Source organism: Lepidochelys olivacea (genome assembly GCF_965140295.1).
Source record: "Lepidochelys olivacea isolate rLepOli2 genome assembly, chromosome: 4".
NCBI lineage: Eukaryota > Metazoa > Chordata > Testudines > Cheloniidae > Lepidochelys > Lepidochelys olivacea.
In genome coordinates, this window is record NC_140414.1 from 60,188,746 (window position 1) to 60,198,507 (window position 9,762).

The window sequence follows — 9,762 nt, forward strand, 5'->3', positions numbered from 1 at the left end:
AGTGATCACTAAAGTTATCACAACATTATGTGCTCAGTTTTTCTTAATTATTAAAATGGAAAGAATTGTAAAATCATATTTATGTTTTATGCTTTATTCTGTTCTACTGTTTGCAGTTTGGATAGTGAAAATAGCCTGGCCAGTGTTACATTTTCAGTAAGTTTCTTGTTAATTTCACTTTCCATCTTCATGTACCAGCTCAATGCTAGGATTGCCTACAGGGAAAATGAATGTTTATTTAAATCAATTTCCATTGGAATAAAACACAGTCTTCATTTTTTTAAAAGCACATTTTTAACAAGGTTTTTGACTAGATTTATCCTAATACTATTCTGTTAAGAGGACAAGAGTATAAAATACTTTTATCATTATATTTTATTTACTTTCTGTAATATCCTCTTAAGAGCTTGAAGAAAAAATACTAAAAATATTAACCCAGTTTATTTTCTTTAATGTTTGCCCTGCTACTGCTTCCATTTAAATCAATTGGTCTTTTGCCATGGACTACAATGAGACCAAGATTAGTCCCTATAAGTCTTTGTGTTTTAAAAAAAAAATTTTGGTCTAATTTGTGGTTTTTGCAGCAGAAAAGCTTTCAAAAAACTTCTAGTTTGTTCGTGTAGAAGCAGTAGGGAGCACACTGGGAGACCAGATACTACTTTTATCCAGAGCTTTATACAATTTACTGCTTCTGTTAGTTTTTAAATTTGCCAATGGTGATGTAAAGAGTAAAAACTTTTCCTCTCAGATATAGCATTTTAAGGTACAGTAGGATAAGCTATAGTTCTACACACTCCTTGGAGTGTTCTTTGGAGTTAAGACTTCAAGATTAAAGCATGGTTGGGAGCAATCAACTTTTATTGGAATTTGCTTTTCAGTGACTTAAAGCTGTACATTGTACATCAATATATGCATAAAATTATTTGGAGAGAGACAAGGTGGGTGTGGTGATATTTTATGGGACCAAATTCTGTTGGTGAGAGAGAGCAGCTTTGGAGTTTACACCCGAAGAAGATTATTTGTAATAACGATTGTATTAAGAATGCTATCCAAAATGAAGGCCAGATCCTGCTCACCGTCCTCACACAAGTAGTTTCACTGAATAAGGTGCTTGAATAAGGTGAGCAGGGCTTGGCTATTATGTTGTCTACTATTCATCATATAAGCAGCGTTCCACGTAATATGTATTGTGTGATCAGGGAATGTGCAGAATATATATTAGTCAAGCATTAGGAAAAAAGTATATAAAGGGCCTGTCACCACTGTGTTGCTCCAGTTGTACACCTGTGTAACTGACTGAAAAACAGGTGTACCATAGTGGTGAATCAACCCCTATATTTTCTTGAATACCTATCTAGCATCTATATTCTACACATTCCCTGATTAGGATCTTTTTTTTTTCTTTATGTTCTTCACAATTTTTGTTTCTTTATGTTCTCAGATGGAATTAAACAATAAAAAAAAAAACCCTTAGAGCAGCTCAAGATACAGGGTCAGATCCACAGCTGGTGTAAGTCAGTGTAGCTCCATTGACTTTAGTGAAGGGTCTGGCCCATCATTTCTAAGGAAGGATGAAGTAAGAGTAACACCTGTTTTGAGAGTTTAGTAAATGATAAAACATGTCAGAGGAAAATAAGATACTGACACAGTGTTCCAAATCTTCCCATGGAGAGTTAAACTAGCCGTGGGTGGTGGTAAGAAGTTCTTTGCAAGCTAAGCAGGAAAAATGAAAGTATTTGCCAGTCTTCTCTGATGTGAATCAATTATGTTGTTTTCTTATGACTCTAGTACATTTTGCTTTTTGTTGTGAAAGCACTGCTGCACAGAAATAACTTCTAGGAGGTGGCTAGGTAGAGTAATCCATTGTGATGACTCTGATGTACTACTGGGCTGACATTTCACAACAGACTACCATGGCAATTACAAACTGCAGCCCAAGTGAGCAGAAAGGTCTTTAACAAAAGCTGATTTCTGGTAATGGACCGTGTTGTCACACTGCGATTCTTTTTCATAGTCACCTTGATGAACAGGCATCAAGCTGATCGCCAGAAAGATCTCTGAATGTACAGAGCGTTATTTGTTGCACAAGTAGGTATGACCCTCTTAACACTGAAACTGAGGAAAGGTCTTTCAATAGAGGTAGCTATTTTGTAGCACTACAAAATTCCAGATTATAAACCAAATGCTACACAGGTGTCAAACTGAATGGACACTGGAATGTCCAAAGATACATCTTCTTACCTATTTTAGGAGGTGTTGAAGTACTCTCAACTGACATTCATCAAAAGGTCTGGTTGTCTGAGTAGCGCATTGAAGTGGTGCTTCCATATTAGCCTTGGTTCATGTCTTCTGAATCAGGATAATACTCAGCTTCCAGGCCCATTCAAGCTTTTCATAGATCAAATCCCTCTTTATACAAAATGTAATGAAGAGGTTTGTTGGATGAAGCTCTGCTGCAGTATTTGTGTTTTAGGGAGGGAGGCTTTATTAATGGATATCCAGAATAGAAAAAGTACCAAGCAGTCTGAAAAATAAAAAAGGTAGAAGAGGCATGTAATAAATGATATTTCTAAATTGAAGTGTAAATATGGAACTATTTTCTTTTGCAGATTTTTTTAGCTAAAAAAAATGAAATCCCCTTCTTTTGGGAGTGGTAGTATGAGCTGATCTTGGTGCATAGATATTATGACATGAGACATTCCTAAACTAGGCAAATAGATCTCAATGCAGGGTAGCAGCTTCAACCATTGCTTTATGAGGATGCACACACTGGACATGTTTTCACTTGAGATATCTTTCACAGCAACTAGGACAAAATCAACATAGCCCCCATAAGACAATAGGCAAATTCTGCCCGAGGATGTGCAGGGGGGGCTCGTATTAACTTAGTTGGGAACCACACATAGCCATTTGAGAGCATAATTTGTCCTTTTTGCTAATGATATTAGGACAAGATGAAAAAATTTATCCTGGTTTCCAAAGCCTGGTTCCTCTGATTGTAATATCATAGGCACAAATGAGATTTCAAACTCTAATGCCTACACAGCAAAGAAAAAACTGAGCCCGGAAGGCCACACTGCAATGAGCCAGCCTGAGCCCTGTGAGCCCAAGTCAGTTGGCATGAGCCAGCCATAGGTTTTTCTTTGCTGTGTAGACATATCCAGAAATTCCATCCACAGGGCGGGCCTCAAGGTAAGTGATAAGCATGCAGCTGTCAGGGCCTTGCTTTGTTAGCATTCTCTTTCCCACACTGAGTAGAGGAGGTTGTTGATGCATGCTATTTGAGTGGTCTCAACTAACATTGACCCTTTGACCACCACCAACTTGAAAAAATGAACTGCAGTAGCTCAGTCTCCATTTTAAGTGCTAAAATCCTCCATTCCCCACCTTCCTTGCTGATGAAAATCTTTGACTTGTCCCCACAATTACAATGCATCCTAACCTTCTTTCCCTAATTGCAAAGTCTCCCATGCAAACCCCCCACCCAGCTTTCAAACTGACACACCTAGATGTACTATACAGGTTATAGATGTTTGCCAGAGCCCCAGCAAACTTTAGCTCTCATAGGGTTTGCAAATTCCTAGTACTAACCCTGCTCCTACATCAGGACATTTGGAAGTGTTTTTAAAAATTGAATTCTCAATTCTGAAACAAAAAGAGATACACATTAGACAAACCACTTTTTTTTGTTTTTAAAAGGAGTGTTAAGGAAAAGTTAGCGCATGTGACTCCATTTTGGTTTGGGGCCCACCATTGTCTAAAAGCAAGCACATCATGCACCAGGAGGAGTGTTCCTTAGATACTGCATTCCTGTGAAAATCCTCCTCCTTGTCTCCAGCCTGCCTTGACTCCTGGTATCTGTTCTTTGTCAGTCCCTAAACTCCCTATCTCCTGGACTTTGATGTGAGGCCTCCCATCCTGATAATAAAAGTTACTGATGCATGGCTGTAGGACCATGCTGTGTAATTAACATACTAGTTTAGCACGAGGAATGCACCAAGCAGGGATAGGTGGTAGATAAGAAAAGGGTTTGTTTATTGGCTAAGGTTTCCAATGCACGAGGGCAAGATGCTTTGCTAAAAAGTATATAACCTTTGTATAATCTGTATTCGGGGTCCCCTCCTGGCTAGCAGGGGGGCACCACGCTCGAGCGTAATAAACTTGGTGTTTTTTGGGAACGCGGCAGTTGTGGACTTTGTTTATGTGCCTCAGCCTAGATTCGAACTGTGCGTGTCCTACCAGGTGTAATTCGCAACAGGAGTACATTGTGTACATCTGAAACGTGACCACAAATTATGCATGGTTACCTGACTGAGATACATAAAATTTTTGATAAACTGTTAGTCTTTAACTGACTAAGACCCCATCCTGCAAAGACTTACATTTAACTTTACACCTTGTGGGTAGCTCTATTCTGTTCACTGGGATTACACACAGTGCACATGTCTTTATAGAATTAGGGCCTAAGTATGTAGAACAGTTTCAGTGCTATGCACATTGTATCCATTAGAGTTGAGGATTATATGGTTTTCTTAAAAGAGGGGACCTGAGCAATAATCATGAAAATAATGCACTTTTTCTAGCTTTATCTGAGGAGATCAAACATTTCACCTAGCACCCCTTTAAAGTAGATAATGAAAGCACTGTCCCCTTTTTAAAGACAGGGAAACTTGGACACAAAGGAGCAAAGTAACACGCACAGAATCATACATCAGATGAGAGCTTGTGGACTAGAACTCAGGTTTCCTTATGTACAGGCCTGTGCTCTAGATACCACAGTTTCACATGCAAGGGCCATATCATTAGAAATATGGATGTCAAAATCCCTCCCCCCCAGAAGTCTTCTTCCAGTGTAGCATCAATAAGTCAAAGAAAGTCACCAAACTGGCTGCAGCAATGACACACATGAAGGAGTTAAGAGGGCATTTTAATATTTAACAACTATAACTGATCTTTAATTTATGACAAGCAATGTACTTAAAATTGTCTGCATATCCAGTATAGAGTATGTTTATGTGATGATATTTCAGATCCTTAGAGTGCTAAATTTATTGCTGGATCAAGCAGGTACAATTCCATTAAGTTGCAAAGGGTACACATGCTAGCTTTCAATTTGGCTCAGGGTTTTGGCCTGTAATCTTCAGTGTGTGAGCAACATTATGCGCATGTCCTTTCAGCAAAAGGAAAAACAAATGCCTAGTACACTTGTTTGTATTGCATGATGTTAGGGCATATTGTATCATGTGATTTATCTAACTGGATATGAACGAATGAGAAAAGGTAATGTAAAACAGAGGTTGTGTGTCATAGGTTGGGCACCTACATGCAGAAGGCTTGCCACCCATGTAGCTTGATGAGAAGGTGAGCATCCGAGATTAGGCTGCTGGAGATCTGCAGGATATGATTCAGTTTGTATAGAATTCTGGTAGAATGCTTCTAAAATCCCCCCTGAAGTGTTCTATACTGGGAGCAGCTGTTGATTCTCATCAAGTATATGTAATTAGCTGCAACAGAGTTTATTTGTAAAATTCAATAGTTGTGTAAGAGTCTGGTATGGACATGGTACAGTACATGAAAACTGGATAATTAAGTCCTGAGTCTGAAAACCTTATGCAAACACCATCACTTTTATACTTTGTTCAATTGACGGCACTATGCAGAATTATAGGGAATAATTAAAAGGGTGTCTGAAGAGCACTGGACAATTTGGCAGCTTTCTGGTGGGACTTTTGCAATACCTTTGTCCAAAGTTTACAACTTCAGTAGATTCTATTGGGTTCTAGTAAACAACAATAATTTTGGGTGCTGTTTTCTTTCCCCCTTCTGGACAACTCTCTTCAAATCTTACCTTAAAACGACCCATTTTCTCTTTAAAGATTGTATATTGGAATAAGTTATTTTTGTATCTTACAGTAAAAGTGATCAGACTATTTAAAGAGAAGAGTGGAGAGGACAGAGCTGTAGATGCAGACCTGGGTCTTTTGAGAGCATTTCCACTATGACTAAAATATTAAAATCGAAATATAACTGAAAATGCGTAACCCACTGTAACGTGACAGGGTACACACAAGCTGTGGAAGTGATAATTTAGATTAGCTGTCCACAGATTACTTTCTGTCTGGTTTAATAAGATGTCAGATTTACTAGTGTCAGTGATTTAGGACTCTTAACTCTTTATTCTTCCTGAAGCTGAGTTTGTTAACCAGATACATGAAGAGCAAGACAAGAATATTATGCATATAAGTACTTCCTATTTCAAAACCAGCATTAGGTACCTCTAATCCTAGTAGCGAAAACCACAATATGAAACACTGCAGTACCTAACAAATTGGTGCTGTTCTGAGCAGCACTGAAATCAAAGGGAGTTGCATGTGGGCATCTCAGGGTAGAGGGAAAAAATTAACTCCCAGAAGTGAAACCCCCAGAGAGGACTGGAAACTGACTCACTGACTGTCAAAAGGGTGGAGTCTGGTCCCTTTGGAATGATCAGGGGAAGAGGGTGGTGACCTCAGGAGACCACTGAAAAGAGAAAGGCATTGCCAGTGGAGCAGCTGTAGCTCCATTAGGACTGTGCTATCATGGAAACCTTCTGAGCTGCAACCTTGGGGGTGGGATGGGGAGGGGGGAGACAGACATGGCCCTCCACAACTTTTTACCATTCTGTTTTATGCCTACTTCAAGGTGGCTGTGGGACACCCAAGGAATGTGTGTGGTTGCACCCACTGGTGGTCCCCAGCTTCTCTCCATGGTGGTGCTCCTAGCCTGTAGGAAATCTCGGCTTTAAAAAAAAAAATGTTGAGAGCAATAGCATTATCGGATGTCATCATAACCATAGAGCTAAGGGTAGCCTAGAATTCCTCCTTATCTGTAAGGGGTTAAGAAGCTCAAATAACCTGGTTGGCACCTGACCTAAAGGACCCATGGGGAAAGAAGATACTTTCAAATCGTGGGTAGGGGAGGGGGGGAGGCTTTGTTTTGGTGTGTTCTCTTGGGAAGCAGAGAAGCATCAGGTCAGAAAACTCCTTCTCCTATAAACCATCCTAAGTCTCTCATATTACAAATTGTGAGTAAAAGCCAGGCAAGGCGTGTTAGATTATCTTTTGTTCTGCTTGTGAATTTTTCCTTTGCTGGAGGGAGGTTTATTCCTGCTTTTTGTAACTTTGAAACTAAGCCTAGAGGAAGTTCTGCTGTGTTTTTGAATCTTTTGTTACCCTGTAAAGTTATTTTCCATCCTGATTTTACAGAGGTGATTTTTACTTTTTTTAAAAATAAAATCCTTCTTTTAAGAACCTGACTGATTTCTTTATTGTCCTAAGACTCAGGGGTTTGGGTCTGTGATCACTTTGTAACCAATTGGTTAGGATATTATTCTCAAGCCTCCCCAGGAAAGGGGGTGTAAGGGCTTGAGGGGAATAGGAACTCCAAGTGGTCCTTTCCCTGATTCTGTGTTAAATCACTTGGTGGTGGCAGTGTACCGTCCAAGGGCAAAGAATTTGTGCCTTGGGGAAGTTTTAACCTAAGCTGGTAGAAATAAGCATAGGGGTTCTTTCATGAGGGTCCCCACATCTGAATTCTAGAGTTCAGAGTGGGGAGGGAACCCTGACAGATGTTGACAGTTTCCATGGCTTCTGAGGGGGGGTGATGTTGAGGATGCAACTATCCCCCCCCAACCTCTCCCATCTATACTAGGAGATCCCTGAACATACAAGCACCTTAGACCCACAGAAAAATTTTGAACAGGTCTTAAGTGGAGAATAAGTACATCTGTTTTAGCACAGTTCCTGTGTTGAGCATGTATAGGAGCCAATTTTGACTGGTACTTGGTGAACTTCCAGCTCTTGTGTGCGTGTGCAGGTGACCCTGATTTTTTGGGATAGAATTTGGCTGACAGCATCTTGACCTAATGAACATGTCTAATAAGATTATGCTGTAAACTGAGAATGAAACCACCACTGCTTGCTTTTACTTTTACACAATTGACTTTCATGATACTCTTATTCTCCACTCTAGTTATAAAAGCACTTCTCCAGCTGTCATGTGATTTCAGTGTTGTTAAGCTTGTGTTAATAGATATATTTCCCTCCCACCTGGGAAAAAAAAAGTTTACTTTTGGAAAAAAATTGTTTTAAATACTTAATTTTTCCTTCAAAATGGTAAAAATTAATTTTTTTTCATAATTGGTCTTCTGGTACAGGGAAGGAATGTATTAGATTCACAGTTTAACTCTTTCACCCCAACTACTACTTCTCTACACATATATAAACAGTACATCTTGTATTGATGCTCAGGGAGTTTGCATCTTTTATCACTATGCACATTCATTTACTTTTCACTTTACACTGCTTTCAATCACTGGGTGTTCAGTAGGTTGATTAGCACAGACAGACAGACAGACACAGACACAGAGTCTACTTACCAGCCATGAGGCTACATTTGCTTTCCGGGTTGCTCAAAACACCAACGATCTCGTGATCTGCCTCGTCCCTTTGTTCTGTTAGCTTTCTCTCTTCACCTAACAGATGGCTGTTTTTCTCTCAACACAGAAACCCAAATGTGCATAGAAGTATATTACACTAACTGTAGTTTCAAGTAAAGCAGATAGTCCATAAAATGATGACACTTACAGTATACCACACTACCTACATACTGTAGATGCATTTTAAAAAGCAACTGATACAAATATTTCGGGCTCAACAGCTTTAACGTTTAAAACAAAATCAAGGTGTTGTGATGAAACAAAATTGCCAAGATCCATACATTTAAAACAAAATTAGGTAATTAAATATTTTAGAACTACACACTGGTCAGTTCTGTGAATCCTAACTCTCACGACTGATTCTTATTAACATGAATAGTGCCATTGTCTTTGAGAATATGGATTACTCCCACTAGTAAGAGTACTAAGGACAGGGCCTATGTTACTAACCTAAATCCAGGTTTATTCAATAGTATTATGAAGCCTGTACATAGGCCAAATCCTGCTGGTCTTCTCTAGGTGGGGATGGGCCCGAACCAGAGTGTCTCCATTGCAGAAAGAAGACAGGATTTGGGACTCCCTGTGCTTCAATGCACATGGAGTTTTTGTGGCTAGGCAGGGTCAAGGCCAGTGAATGCAGGACTACCACCAGCTATTCCCTTGCATGGAGGAAGGATGTATCAACTGTCAAGGATACTCCAGATTCTGCAATCTGAATGGAAGCAGAATTAATTCATTCCCAGCCATGATGAAGCAGCTCATAGCACAAAGAGCCATTTGGGCTACATGCTGAATTGAAGAATTGGATGCACCTTCTCCTGAGCTATTCATCTTCCAGCTGCAATTTTAATTCCATTTTGAGATTTGTGTAAAACACAGTAAAGATGAGCCATGGCAGCTAAATTTTGATTGCTTAAAAATTCAGGTATGTTTTGGTTGGCATAGCTGGTGCCTGCTCCTCTCTCTAGTGAGAGCTGAAGATGCTCAGCACTTTTGAAAATTGGACTACTTTTATTTAGATGCCTAAATGGGGATTTCACCATCACAATCTGGGCTCCCAAATGCTGCTTAGAAACCTTTACTATTTGAAAATACTTGAAATCATTTTTAGTATCTGCTGGTTTTAAGAAAAAACTAAAACTCAGATGAAATTTTAACTCATCTGCCCCTTGACTGAATTACTAAATCACATTTAGTCATTCAAGTTCACAATTAGGGCATCCTGCTATATCCTCTCTTTTGAATCGACTCTTGCCAAGAAGAATGGTATTTTCTGTGGACGTGGG